General features: G+C 45.0%; 1 long non-coding RNA gene across 1 annotated transcript in view; it reads left to right on the plus strand.

Annotated features, from left to right (window-relative positions):
• Window positions 1-13,670, plus strand: part of LOC138551646 (uncharacterized) — a 49,310-nt gene extending 35,640 nt beyond the window's left edge. Inside the window, exon 3 of the long non-coding RNA XR_011295365.1 lies at window positions 9,678-13,670. This is a non-coding gene — a long non-coding RNA (uncharacterized lncRNA). The remainder of the gene's footprint in view (window positions 1-9,677) is intronic.
• Window positions 13,671-14,807: the final 1,137 nt, after the last annotated feature.

Raw genomic sequence — 14,807 nt, forward strand, 5'->3', positions numbered from 1 at the left:
GTTCCCTGGCCCATCGCGTGTTGAACTTCCCGCTACCCCTGTAATACACGCACCCTGGCTGTTCGCGTGTGATGATTCCCGCGTACCCCTGTGATGCACGTTCCCTGGCCTATCGCGTGTTCTACTTCACGCGTCCCCCTGTAATACACGTTCCCTGGCCCATCGCGTGTTGAACTTCCCGCTACCCCTGTAATACACGCACCCTGGCTGTTCGCGTGTGATGATTCCCGCGTACCCCTGTGATGCACGTTCCCTGGCCTATCGCGTGTTCTACTTCACGCGTCCCCCTGTAATACACGTTCCCTGGCCCATCGCGTGTTGAACTTCCCGCTACCCCTGTAATACACGCACCCTGGCTGTTCGCGTGTGATGATTCCCGCGTACCCCTGTGATTCACGTTCCCTGCCTAGTCGCGTGTAGTACTTCCCGCGTACTCCTGATTTGGAGATTGCCCGCTTTGCTTTCCTTGTTTGCCTGCCCTGTGAAGTGGTCCGGGGTTAGCGCAGCCCTTAGCGATGATTTAGCGCTTTTGATGGCTTTTCCGTGCGCGAGGGCGTTCTTGGGGGCGTTACTGGCGCTGCTGCAGGCTCGCTGCGATTCTCTGCGCCACGGCTGTTTTGGGAGCTTGAAATCCATGAATACGCTGTGCGCGGAAATCTGTTTTAGCGCACGTGCCTGGCGCAGACTATCGCAGGCGCACGCTGTGCGCCAGCCGCGTGCGCTACTTGTGCGCTGGATTCTATGAATTACCCTGTTAATGCCTTGGAAGAGTATGCCGCATGCAGTGATTTGATGATTAAACCCATAAATCAAATATCATGATAATTCATACCAACAAATGCAAATCCACGCAGAAGTTATATGGACAATTAAGACGCTGGCAGTTAACATAGTGAATGAATTCAATTATCTTGGACAAAATATTAATATTAATTTGACAGATCAACCACATAAAACTGAGATGAAATTCAACATGCAAACACTGGCAGCCCAAGGTAAATTAATACAAATCAACTTTGGAAAATTCTCATATGGCCCAGTTATTAATTTCTATAAACAAAAGATTGTTCCAGTAATTGCATATGGAGCACAGGCCAAACCTCCGGAGAACCATTCGAAATGGGAACTGCCAGAAGGCATATATTACAAAAAAGTATTCTCTTTACCAAAAAAGCATACCAATGGCTATCATTCAATATGAACGGGGACAGGTTTCGTTGGATTCTATGGTACCTGGCAATTCGTATAGTTGTTTAGGAAATGTATAATGGTACAGACAATGCGGGCTAACTGAATCCCGCTTCTCTTTGCTGCATTGGAAGAAAAACATGATAAATCCTTAAACACGTTGAAAATCTACTGCATGAAAAAAAAAAAAAGGCAGATATCATTGAACAATTACTTGTTGAAAACCTGGACAGGGCAACAACAAAAAACTAGGGCTGAGGGACTGGGGTGCAACTTGGGATAAGTGCAACAGTTACACAATTCTAAAAACTGGAGCATTCTGTTTGAAAGCACTTCACCAAATGCCAATATATCTATGAAAATTCCTTGATAACAAATATGCTGCAATTCTAATGAGAATACGCTTTAACCTGTGGCCCACAAGAGTACAAATAGCATTACGATGAAGAATCGCTGAGTACATTACAACATGTAGGTTCTGCAATGAAACAGATCAAATGGAAACATTAAAACATCTGTTTGTAGAACGCCCACAATTGATCTCATTAAGGAAAGAATTCTTTCACAAGAATTTTTCCAAATGTATAACAATAACTCAAGACCAAATGTGGTGCAGGATTTTTAATGCAAATCATATATCTTTAAATATTGCAACTATTAATTATCTGCTGGCATTAAAGATTCACACTCCCACCTACTGCCCCAGACATCTCAGGAACTTGGTTTAAAGGGGTCTTTAGAAACGATTGTCTACTCTGACCTAACCCTATGACATACTCCACGTACTACACCCCAGACTCAATGAATAGGGGCGTAGATCCAATTTTGAAGTAAGGTGTCACCTTGGTGAGTAAGTGTCCTATACTCTAGAGTTGTTGTTCTGCGGCATGACTACATATCCCGGTCCCGGGAAGATAGCTCAGCGGCAACATGCTCACCTTGGAAGCAAGATGATACGGATCAACACATGTTTGATCCACGAGTTCGCGCTTAGAAACCTCTGGGTATTATGTATCATTTGCTATGTAGCCTATTAGTATTGATACATATTGCTAATAGCTGAGAGCAAAACCTCAGGAAATGTCTTAGTGTATATCCTAACATGATGTTTTAGAACTATGAAATGTCTTGATAACTAGTTAAGCCCAGTCGAAGCTACATTTGTGTTGTAAACCTGGATTGTTGGCAAGATAAACTGTCATAAACAACCGAAAACCCCTGCCTGTTCGTAGCCTGTTGAGATAAGAGCTTAAACCGAAATTAAGATATATTTATTGTCTTAATGCTGTATAATCTATACATCTTAAAATATGATGAAGACATATATATTTATTGTTTTAGGGTGCTGTAATCCTTATATCTTAAAACATGCTGAAGAATTATTTATTGGTGTTGTTTTAAGGCTGTCTATCTCTTGTATATTTCTCTGATCTGTTTATCTTGTACTTGCTGTCAAATTATTTATTCCAGTGATCAAAAACAATATTTGTTATGTGAATGATTATATTTGAAAGTTTTTGATCAACAACCAAAACAAATAAAGATTACGATTATTGATGGCACCATTTTTACTTTTGACTCATTGGTAACACGTTGTTATCATTTAGTGAGGGGGGCCACCTGATAACACGAGTTTCTGTGTTCCTTTGGGTGTTTTCAGTATTGTGGCAATAACACCCGAGGCGACGGCCCAATACTGGTCCATGTAATGCCCCTGGGGTATAGTTACAGGCCTGCGTAGCGAGGGCCTTAACGAAGCCCCGGGGGCATTACCGTGGGCAGTATTGGCCTGCCGCCGAGGGTCTTATAGCCAATGGTACCCCAGCCCGTTAGACCAGGGTGCTAATGGCATTTTCTTCGCCACTGGGAAAGGGAAAACGTAGTCCGTTTTCCCTTTCCATGGCAGCCATCGGGAGTGTTTCCAGCGCGTTCGCTCCCAAGCAAAGAAGAAAAAAGAAGGAAAGTGGGGTTGGGAGGGCGCGGAGGGGATAGTTTGCGGGGGAAGGGGGTTGAGGGGGAAAAAAAAACGTACCTGAGTCCCCGGCGGGGGACGAAGACAGCCTCCAGCCATGGAGAGGCTCGAAGCGGGGATTGCCCCGTTTCGAGTCTCCTCATTGGCTAAGGGGCTGCCATGCCCCTCGCCGGCAACAGAGTACCCGGCATGCGCAGGACGCACTAACATACACAGGAATACCGTGTGGTATGGTTCAGAAAAGAGCCAATCCACACGTAGTATTCCCGGTGTACAGCGCGCGCCGGGTACTAATGAAAGGTAAAGATGGTGCGTACATTAATTCTCCTTGAGGCAACAAAAAAGTCTCGAATTGTCCCAAGACTGTATTCTAGCCCCCTACTGGGCAGTATCTTATCTATTACTATTTCAGCCATGGACTGGTTAAGGACAGTCTCCTGCAGTCTTCACTGAAAGCTGGTCCTATTGTACGCTATGTGCGATCTGCTAGATCTACACTGCGGCTTTAAACTTTGAAGGAGGAAGACCTAGAAGTATTGCAGAGGGCGTAAATGACTGGCTAAGGAAAGTCTTGTTCAGTCTGCTGAACGGAGCGGAGGGGAGTGGTGCCTGTGACCGGTAAGAATACATTTCTTATCTCTTTCTTACCGGCAGGTGATTAGTCTCCCCGAAAGGGCGTGTTATGCTCATAAACTGAGTAACTGTCCAAATATGTGCATGTTTAACATACATTTACGGCTGAGTGCTGAAGTTAAAAGTATGGACCTCATCACGACTTGGGCGTTACCGCTGGCGGTATTACTGCTGGCGGTATTAGCCCTACCGCCGAACTCCCCGGCGCTAATAGTGCCGGATCACAAGTTTGGCGATAATGTTAATCCCCATTCCCCATTGAGCCCATTCGGGAATGCCCCATTCCCCATTGGGCTCAATGGGGAATTTTCGCGCTCTTACCACCGACGGATTTCCAGCCAACGGTAATAGCGCACATTTTCCGTGGATTTACCCCCAGCTCAGAGCTGGGGCGAAATCCGCCGAAGCCCTGATTTGGCGGCCCCTTAAATCCGGCAGTAATAGCGCGACCGCCGGATTTAAGGGTTACCACCAAAGTCGTGATGCGGCTGTATGTTGGGAAAAACACAGGCTGCATCCAATATATACCACCTGCAAAATAAGGTTCTGCAAAGGAAAGATAAGCTCCTAAGTATGGGAGGAAACAAAAAAGGGCATGCAGATCTGTTCAAACAAAGAACAAAGGGTACGCAGCAGGGGCCGGGCAGCATTACATCGTTCTTCCTGGCCCGTGACGGAAGGAAAATCCAGAAAAGGCAATTTATAACAGAGCAGGAGGAGGAATCCTGCCTGGAGGCCAGATTTAATGAGGGGGACGTGATAAACCCAGCACTGGCAGAAAATGATAATAATAGTTTCCTGCTCAAACTCTGTTATTCATTACAAAATTCTATTGAGAAATGTGAGTCACAGAATGTCCATCGTTTAGTCCAAGCACAGGTCCACAAGCCAGGGACCTAGAAAAATATCAGCCACTCAGTCCCTATAACTAGAAATATGGCAAATATACAAAGGCCCTCGGGTTCACCTGATATGCTGTTTGAGAGCCAGGAGGACAAAAGAAATAGTGACTCCTTAATGTCAGTGGGCCTTGGGAATTAAATGCGTACGCAACTGACATCCCTCCCTCCAATTTGCAATGAAAGTCTTATCGAAAATGAGTGGAAAGATTCTGGAATTGGCGATAGAGGATAAAGCTTCACATACATGAACTCACAGAATTGGAACCTCCGAATGTGGCTCAGATAAATCTGGAAGTAGAAGATCAATCGCAACTGCGGCCGTCTACCGATTTAATGGTGACTAAGCCAACGACCTTGGCGGAGGAGGAGTCAAATGACGACAACGACAGCAGAAAATACGACTACAATGGAGAAGAATAAACCTGGAGAAAAAGGGAACTATTGGAACTTGAAAAGGAGGCGCTAACAAATGACCTATCAAAGCAAAATAAGAGTCTACCCAAGGAAACCAGGAAGAAACACCAAAAAAAGAAAAGGTCGAAAACAAGATCACTCGGAACATTAACAAGCTATGTGATCAAAGATGATCAAATACATGAAACATTGAGCAACACTACTGCCCTCATCGAGGATGACTCTGAGCTGCTGATGAAAGAGAGTGTGTAGGAGGTAAATCGGGTCTCACCCCTATATGACTAGAAGTAGTTGGTGGTACCAGAGCCTAAGTAATCTAAGATCCCTGCGAGAGAGCCCATCAGAATTCACATCCCTAATGGTGCGACAGAGGGAGCTGATCTATTAAAACCTATGATTAGAAAGCCTCGGATGAACACAAATAAGGAGAAACAACACATCATATTACAATCTATATTACCTTTGAGGATTCTTGATACGAAGGATTTAGAATATGTTGAACCAATAAAATGGGTGGGATATGGGATGAGTAGGATACATTGCAACTCAGCAGAAGTGACACTTATGATCAGGAACAGAGGGAGAAATTCGGGGAATTGGGTTGTGAAATTGAGCAAGAGTCTATGTCAGAAAATACCATACTAGCCATTGCTAACTTAATACACAGCACAGAGAATATTCAAACAGGTGGGATGGGAGAGAACATTCAGACTTTCTAAGAAAACCTGCTTGGTGTACTTAAATGGTTAGTAGAGCCCCCAAACCTAAGTGAGAATGGCCTTTATGCCCCCGGAATTCCAGGGGTTATAATCACATGTTACATAATTCTGATCTGCTATCTGAAGTGATAACAATTGAAATGTTCCTGCTCCAAGAAGGCTGGCATACTTATGAAATTATAGTTGATGGCGATCACCTATTTCAAGAATTGGCAAAAAAGGAAAAATCAGGACGTCCCAGTGGAGGCATCATAATTGGGGTGAAAAACACAATTAAAGCTGAGAGAATATCCTTTGGAGGCATGGATGCTAATAATAAGGCTACCCTTCCAGGAAGCAGGAAAAGTTGGGTGATATTCAATATATACAATTTCCCCCAGGAGGTGAAATAGCAGACAGCGTAAGGGAATCTGAAACGGAAGCCCATGAGGACTCTGACCTAGTGGCCATAGGAGGGGACTTTCATGCCGTTGTGTTTGGAAAAGAGAAAGTCCGGAAACCAACTCTGTGCTGAGCAAATGTGTAATGGAAAGAAATGAACAAGGAAGTGCTTGGTGTGCCCTCCTATATGGGCGCTGAGGGGAATGCTATCTGATGAATGGTAGAGCAAAGGGAGATATACCTGGGAAGCAACATGGACAGTACATCTACAATAGATTCAATTCAATGAAAAACGTTGTTAAAGGGATGTTATGGTTACAAGTAAAACCGAAAAACCTCAGAAATTCGCCAGTTATGGTAGGCTAAGCAACCATAACTTGCGCCACCACCGTGCACTGCTAAGACTAACACCCACGACATCAAAGATGACATCACAAATGTGTGATGACATCACATGTGAAATTAATTTTGATGAAAAGTCCCTATAAGGGGTTGTGTTTATAATGTTGGTAACAAGATGTCAGGGGTGATCGGGAGACCTATCGTGAACTACTTAATCTATTAAAGAATGTACTCATCTAAATAACATTGTAATTGAGTGTTGTTGTTAATACAGGAACCTAATCATACATAAACACAGGCAATGGCTGCCGCATGCACCATATTTACTTGTAATTTTGGATAGTAAAATAATGAATGCTACCATATCAGAGTTTTGAGTAATGTTAAACATGTAATAACTAGTTAGCAATTAAAGACTTACTACACATTTGTGCTAGTACAAAAAATACAAATGAAGACCCACAATGCATACAAATCAGAGGCACATTCAGGGAAACTAAAGTAAGGAAGAAAAACTGTGGGCCTCATTGCGAGTTTGGCGGTAGTCTTGCCGGTAAAACCTGCACAGCTTCCGCCAAACTCGTGAAAATACCAGCACCCGGCAATGGGCAATTTCCGGGGTATTCCGGCCCTGCCGGACCCGGTAATTACCCATCGCCGGGTGCCGGTACCCATTACTTCCAATAGGGCTGAATGGGAATGGGGAGGTTGGATGCACCGGCACCATTCATGAATGGTGCCGGGGCATCCGACGAGTTGTGCTCCGGGTGCTGGTCTGCCCGTCAGGTCACACCCGGTGGGCAGAAAGGCACCCGCAAGCACAACTCGTAGTTTGCCGGTCTGGTATCAACAGTGCTGGTAGCTTACCGGCACTGTTACTACCTGACCTGCAAACTTGTAATGACCCCCAAGTATCACCAGAAAATGTTAATAACATTAAAGTTTATCTTCATGTATACAAATGAATTGTGTGTTTGAGGCCTGCTTATTGCCCCATGTATCTGCACCATGAGCTATTGCCATCCCTCCTCCCTAAGAGCCACCACCACCAGCTGGAGTACCTACACAACAAAAAGGTGCAGTACTTCCAAGGACAATGGGCCTCATCACGGTAATAGCCCTACTGCCGAACTCCCCGGCGCTAATAGCGCCGGATCACGAGTTCGGCGGTAAAGTAATTCCCCTTTCCCCATTGAGCCCATTCGGGAATGCCCCATTTCCCATTGGGCTCAATGGGGAATTTTCTCGCTCTTACCGCCGGCGGATTTCCCGCCGGCGGTAATATCGCACATTTTTGGCAGATTTCCCCCCAGCTCAGAGCTGGGGCAAAATCTGCCGAAGTCCTGATTCGGCGGATCCTTAAATCCGGCGGTAATAGCGCGACAGCTCGTGTCTGTGACGAGGGTTACCTCGTCACAGACACGAGTAAAGAGAGACATCAAAATCTCACCCCAGACCTACAGTTGGTCGATGATTACTACATTAGCAAGCTCGTCTGGTCCAGGGGCTCTGGACTTTTTCAATTCAATTCTTCTTTATCAAAATTGACATCAAACTTTGCTCCCCAGTTCTATTTTATACGTTTATCATTTTCCTTCCCCCAGGGATTTTCGTTAGGTGGTCTACCCAGATAGCCTCCTTTACAGGGTTAGTGAGCATTGCTGATTCTGGCCTCCTTATGCCATTTATCATTCTCCAAACCAGCTTGGTGTCACCCTTGCTTAAAATGCCCCTTATATGCTGCCTCTGCGCATTTTATATAGACAATCTCTACCTTTTTAACCTGTTTCTGTATTTGTTTTTTTTTCCCACTATTCATATTTATCACAGCTACATACACCACTGGAACCGTTCTTCTAATTACCCTTATAGCACGCCAGAGGCGAGTTTTATCCTCACGGAACACTGCAAGGTATACTCGCGTAAACATAGCTGCCTCACAGGGAGGACCATCCAATAATTCCACTGGCAGGGGAACTAACCACAGCCTTCATGGCATTCACGTTTTTTTTGTCCTGTTTATTTGTTTTTTTACTCCTATTTATTTCAATATCCACTACTTTATTACAACTCTATTTCACCCTGCCAGAATTCATGGATAGCCCTATTATTGCCTCATCGCTATAAGCTTCATGTTGCACCGTCATGGTCATTAGACAGATTATAAAGAAGTAATCAAGGGTCGCATATCTACCTCCCACTGGCCAGGTGTAATTACCGGGTATGTCTCCAATCACTATACCATTGGTAACACACAATCCCCAGTTTTTAATTATGCACGATCAGCGTTTACCCTGTCTGCTAGGGGAAGTTGGTTTCATAATGCTGGCTGCAGCTATCATTTATAATTTATATCGTTTTATAAAAAAATGAAAAATGCGCTGAATACCAAAGATGTTTCTAAGCGTGGACCCGCATTTGAACCTGTGCTGCTCTGCGTCATCCTACTTCCAAGACGAGCGCGTTGCCACTGAGCTATACTACCTGTGCCAGCTACATACGCTTTGCATCCATTTATTGATTGTCCAGACAGTGGGCATTATGTCACTGCTGATTATTAATGACAGTTCCCCATGGACCTTATAACAGTTTGCAATGACCCATCCCATTGTCTCCTGTATGCTTTCTGTCAGGTGAACCCCAGTAGGGTCATAAACATTAATCATGAGGAATTCACCCGATACCTTTGATACAGTAGGGGATAGTCCATGAATTTCCGGCACCTTGATTTTGTCAGCACATGGAGAGGAAGGTTTTTCCAGATGTTTGGGTTCACGACTGCTCGTGTTTTGTCCTCTGTTTATGGGGTGATCTTATATTCTATTGACTATCAAAGTTCTCTCTTTGGGTGTACCACCCATTATGAGATGTGGGAGGAATCCAGCACGATGCAATATATACATAAGCAGAATATTATTTAATTATACATTTAACACATATTTAATTATTACTGGTCTTTACAATGCAATCTCCGTCCACTCAGTACTGCACTAAACCCTAGTACCTGGTCTAATTTGGTGAAACTTCTGAAAGTGCTACAGTCAACACTTACTTATATAGACATATATGTCCTTGCTGTGTACCATTTAACATCTAGAAATCTAACATGTCATATTAATTTCACAGGTGACTGATGCATGAACAGAAAAAGGAATATGGGAAATCACCTGGAAAATGATCAATGAAAAAGGTTTTCTCTGAAGAAAGTGAAAATGTCCAAGCGCTCTATGATTTTAATTATTTCTCAAGGCCTATGTGGTGAAGAGCCAAAAAGTATTTTTTAGACCCACAGATTCTGAAAGTGGTTCCTGTGTTTCAAATATATCACAAAGCGTGAGTGTTCGGAATGGAATGCTTGTTCAATATCTCATAAGAACACATCACGCAAAAGGAACAACTTATATTTTAAAAGAACATGTGAATGTGAAAATCATATCTGCACACCACAAGTGAGAAACCCATCAGATGTTCATTTGATATAAGGCCTTGCAGAGAAAACACAAACTCAATGAGTTTCATGTCCATGACTACATGTATCCATCTGTACCTTGGATACTGTAAAATTACCATTCTGATGCCTGTTAGGAAATCCATAGTCATGAATTCAGCTGGGTTCTCAGCAAGGAAACCTGCCTGGTAGATATTGACACTAATGAAAACTGGACTTTTTAGGAAAAAGGTACCACATGACTTAGATTGTCTATATAGGTGAGAATATATGAAATTAAGAAACACTCCCTTAGGCAATGTTAAAGCGTAAGGAAAGGCACTTTAAGGGATTAATTTTGAACATGATCTAAATATCACCTGACTCTAGAATCAAGGTAGCACTTATCATGGAACATTTGCTCAACACCCAACCTCGAGACACCAAACCCCCAGAAAAAGCCTACATGTGCTCTGTATGTGAGAAACAATTCAAGTGGCAATCACTTCTAACTATACACGCAAGAACACATACTGGAGAAAAACCATATCGGTGCTCTGAATGTCAAAAAAGATTCACTCAAAAAAACCATCTGGTTATACATTTAAGACAACACACTGGAGAAAAGCCATATCAGTGCCCTGAATGTCAAACACGCTTCAGTGACAAGAAAAGTCTTGTTCAACATGAAAACACACACACTGGAGAGAAACCTTATCCGTGCTCTGAATGTGAGAGAAGCTTCAGTCGAAAAAGCAGTCTGTCTCGCCATGAGCGAACACACACTGGAGAAAAACCTTATCAGTGCTATGAATGTCAAGCCTGCTTCATTGACAATGGGGGTCTGGTTCTACATAAGACAAAACACACTGGAGAAAAACCTCATCAATGCTCTGAATGTCAAAAACGTTTCAATCACAAATTCAGTCTTGTTCTACATGAGCGAAAACACACTGGAGAAAAGCCTTATCGTTGCTCTGAATGTCATACATACTTCAGTGACAAAAGCTGTCTCGTTAAACATGAGAGAACACACACTGGAGAAAAACCTTATCAGTGCTCTGAATGCCAGAGAAACTTTGCTCGTAAAAGCATTCTGGCTCGACACGAACGCACACACAGGAGAAAAACCTTACCAGTGCTCTGAATGTTATGTATTCTTCAGTGACAAAGGTAGCCTGGTTCTACATGAAGTGAAACACACTGGGGGAAAACCTTATAATTGCTCTGAATGTCAGGAGAACTTCAGTCAGAAAAGTGCACCGACTCTGGCTCAACATAAGAGAAACACACTAGGCAAAAGCGATATGGCTCTTAATGTCAAGTGAGATTCAGTCATAAAAGTGCTCTGGCTCGAAATGATATAAGAACACACTGAAGAAAAACCCTTTCACTATCTGCATGTCAGCCTAAGTCCTGAAAGCAGCTTGGCTCTACATGATAGAAAACACACTGGAGATAATTGTTATCAGTACTCAATAAGTCAGGAAAGCCCTCTGACTGTACATAAGATGAAGCATATTGGGGGAACAACCTTGTGATGGTGATGGTGAAGGTGGCCAGGACAGATATTTGAACAACTATGGGGAAATGTAATCACACTTGATAAATTAACCAAACTACTAATACGAGACAAAATCACACACACGGTGGTTGTTATGTGGGTACTAGTCCAGAGTGATTACCCTGCAGTGCGCTTATAAATGCACAGGGTGGGTGCTAGCCCAGGTGATTACCCTACAGTGCGCTTGTAAATGCACAGGGTGGGTGCTAGTCCAGAGTGATTACCCTACAGTGTGCTTATTAATGCACAGGGTGATGATCTAACAAAGCAACAGAAGGAACAGAGTAGTCATATGAGACGTCTAATAGAGGAAGCTACTGACGCACTAAGATGAGGCTCCTCCTATGTCGCAATGTACAGCATTTATAAAGTGCAAGCCTAGCTCGGATCAACGAAACAATGTACAAAGGGGACGCCTCTGGGGGTGGGGGAGAGTTAGAAGGACCGTGCACGGAGCACCAGCTGTATAAAGGGGACGCCTCTGGGGGTGGAGGAGAGTTAGAAGGACCGTGCACGGAGCACCAGCTATATAAAGGGGATGCCTCTGGGGGTGGGGGAGAGTTAGAAGGACCGTGCACGGAGCACCAGCTGTATAAAGGGGACGCCTCTGGGGGTGGGGGAGAGTTAGAAGGACCGTGCATGGAGCACCAGCTGTATAAAGGGGACGCCTCTGGGGGTGGGGGAGATTTAGAAAGACTGTGCATGGAGCACCAGCTGTATAAAGGGGACACCTCTGGGGGTGTGGGAGAGTTAGAAGGACCATGCACGGAGCACCAGCTGTATAAAGGGGATGCCTCTGGGGGTGGGGGAGAGTTAGAAGGACCGTGCACGGAGCACCAGCTGTATAAAGGGGACGCCTCTGGGGGTGGGGGAGAGTTAGAAGGACTGTGCACGGAGCACCAGCTATATAAAGGGGACGCCTCTGGGGGTGGGGGAGAGTTAGAAGGACCGTGCACGGAGCACCAGCTATATAAAGGGGATGCCTCTGGGGGTGGGGGAGAGTTAGAAGGACCGTGCACGGAGCACCAACTATATAAAGGGGATGCCTCTGGGGGTGGGGGAGAGTTCGAAGGACCGTGCACGGAGCACCAGCTGTATAAAGGGGAACCTCTGGGGGTGGGGGAGAGTTAGAAGTTCCGTACAAGGAGCACCAGCTGTATAAAGGGGATGCCTCTGGGGGTGGGGGAGAGTTAGAAGGACCGTGCACGGAGCACCAGCTGTATAAAGGGGACGCCTCTGGGGGTGGGGGAGATTTAGAAGGACCGTGCATGGAGCACCAGCTGTATAAAGGGGACACCTCTGGGGGTGTGGGAGAGTTAGAAGGACCGTGCACGGAGCACCAGCTGTATAAAGGGGAACCTCTGGGGGTGGGGGAGAGTTGAAGGACCGTGCACGGAGCACCAGCTGTATAAAGGGGATGCCTCGGGGGGTGGGGGAGAGTTAGAAGTTCCGTACAAGGAGCACCAGCTGTTATAAAGGGGACGCCTCTGGGGGTGGGGGAGAGTTAGGACCGTGCACGGAGCACCAGCTGTATAAAGGGGACGCCTCTGGGGGTGGGGGAGATTTAGAAGGACCGTGCATGGAGCACCAGCTGTATAAAGGGGAACCTCTGGGGGTGGGGGAGAGTTAGAATTTCCGTACAAGGAGCACCAGCTGTATAAAGGGGATGCCTCTGGGGGTGGGGGAGAGTTAGAAGGACCGTGCACGGAGCACCAGCTGTATAAAGGGGACGCCTCTGGGGGTGGGGGAGAGTTAGAAGGACCGTGCATGGAGCACCAGCTGTATAAAGGGGACGCCTCTGGGGGTGGGGGAGAGTTAGAAGGACCGTGCACGGTGCACCAGCCACACATTCTATGATTATGACTGATCATTAAGCAAAGAGTCCCTGGATCTCAGGAGGCCTCATTCTTATCATCTTATGTTTGAACACATACCAAGTGTCAAGAGATTCTGAAGCTGAAACATGTTGCAATCATACATCTGAGCTCAGGACCTCCAGGCAGTAGGATTTGTGTCAGATATTTACCAGGGTATTCATTGATATTAACAAAAATGAAATATCGAATAGTTATATAAACAAACCTTTATTACTGAAAAACACCAAATGTTTTAATAAATATATATGTGGGTGTGGGGTAAGGGATGAAAAGGGGCGGGGAGCATTTTGGGGTGGGGTTATATTCATAGGGAAACAGGCCATTGGGGGGCCCTAAATAAAATAAATACCAACAAATCTATTTTTTTTCTCTGTAATTATGGTTCGTTAAAAACGTTTTAGATATTGCAGCTTTCGTTAAAATCATTATAAACCGTTTACCAGTGCTCAGAAAGGCAAAGACACTGGTGAAAAACAACCTACTTTAAAAAGGTACTCACTTGAACTCTGATCTCTAGTGCGGCTGAAGTGCTTGCAAGATCTCTGATCTCTAGTGTGGATTAAGTGTTCACTCAAACTCTGATCTCTAGTGTGAATGAAGTGCTCACCCCCGCTCTGATCTCTAGTGTGGAAGAAGTGCTCACTCCAGCTGTGATCTCTAGTGTAGATGAAGTGCTCACTTCAGCTGTGATCTCTAGTGTAGATGAAGTGCTCACTCCAGCTCCTAGCTCTAGTTTGAATGAAGTACTCACTCCAGCTGTGATCTCTAGTGTAGATGAAGTGCTCACTCCAGCTGTGATCTCTAGTGTAGATGAAGTGCTCACTCCAGCTCTGATCTTTAGTGTGGAACAAGTGCGTGCAAGAGCTTTGATCTCTAGTGTGGACGAAGTGCTCCCTCCAGCTCTGATCTCTAGTGTGGATGCAGCGCTTGAAAGAGCTCTGATCTCTAGTGTGGATAAAGTGCTCACTCCAGCTCTGATCTCTATTGTGGAAGAAGTGCTCACTCCACCTCTGATCTCTAGTGTGGATGCAGTGCTCACTCCAGCTCTGATGTCTATTGTGGAAGAAGTGCTCACTCCACCTCTGATCTCTAGTGTGGATGCAGTGCTCACTCCAGTTCTGATCTCTAGTGTGATGAAGTGCTCACTCCACCTCTGATCTCTAATGTGGATGAAGTGCTCACTCCACCTCTGATCTCTAGTGTGGATGCAGTGCTCACTCCAGTTCTGATCTCTAGTGTGATGAAGTGATCACTCCACCTCTGATCTCTAGTGTGGATGAAGTGCTCACTCCACCTCTGATCTCTAGTGTAGATGAAGTGCTCACTCCAGCTGTGATCTCTAGTGTAGATGAAGTGCTCACTCCAGCTCTGATCTTTAGTGTGGAACA

This window comes from Ambystoma mexicanum, chromosome 1q, assembly GCF_040938575.1.
Source record: "Ambystoma mexicanum isolate Mex_15411 chromosome 1q, UKY_AmexF1_1, whole genome shotgun sequence".
Taxonomy (NCBI): Eukaryota; Metazoa; Chordata; class Amphibia; order Caudata; family Ambystomatidae; genus Ambystoma; species Ambystoma mexicanum.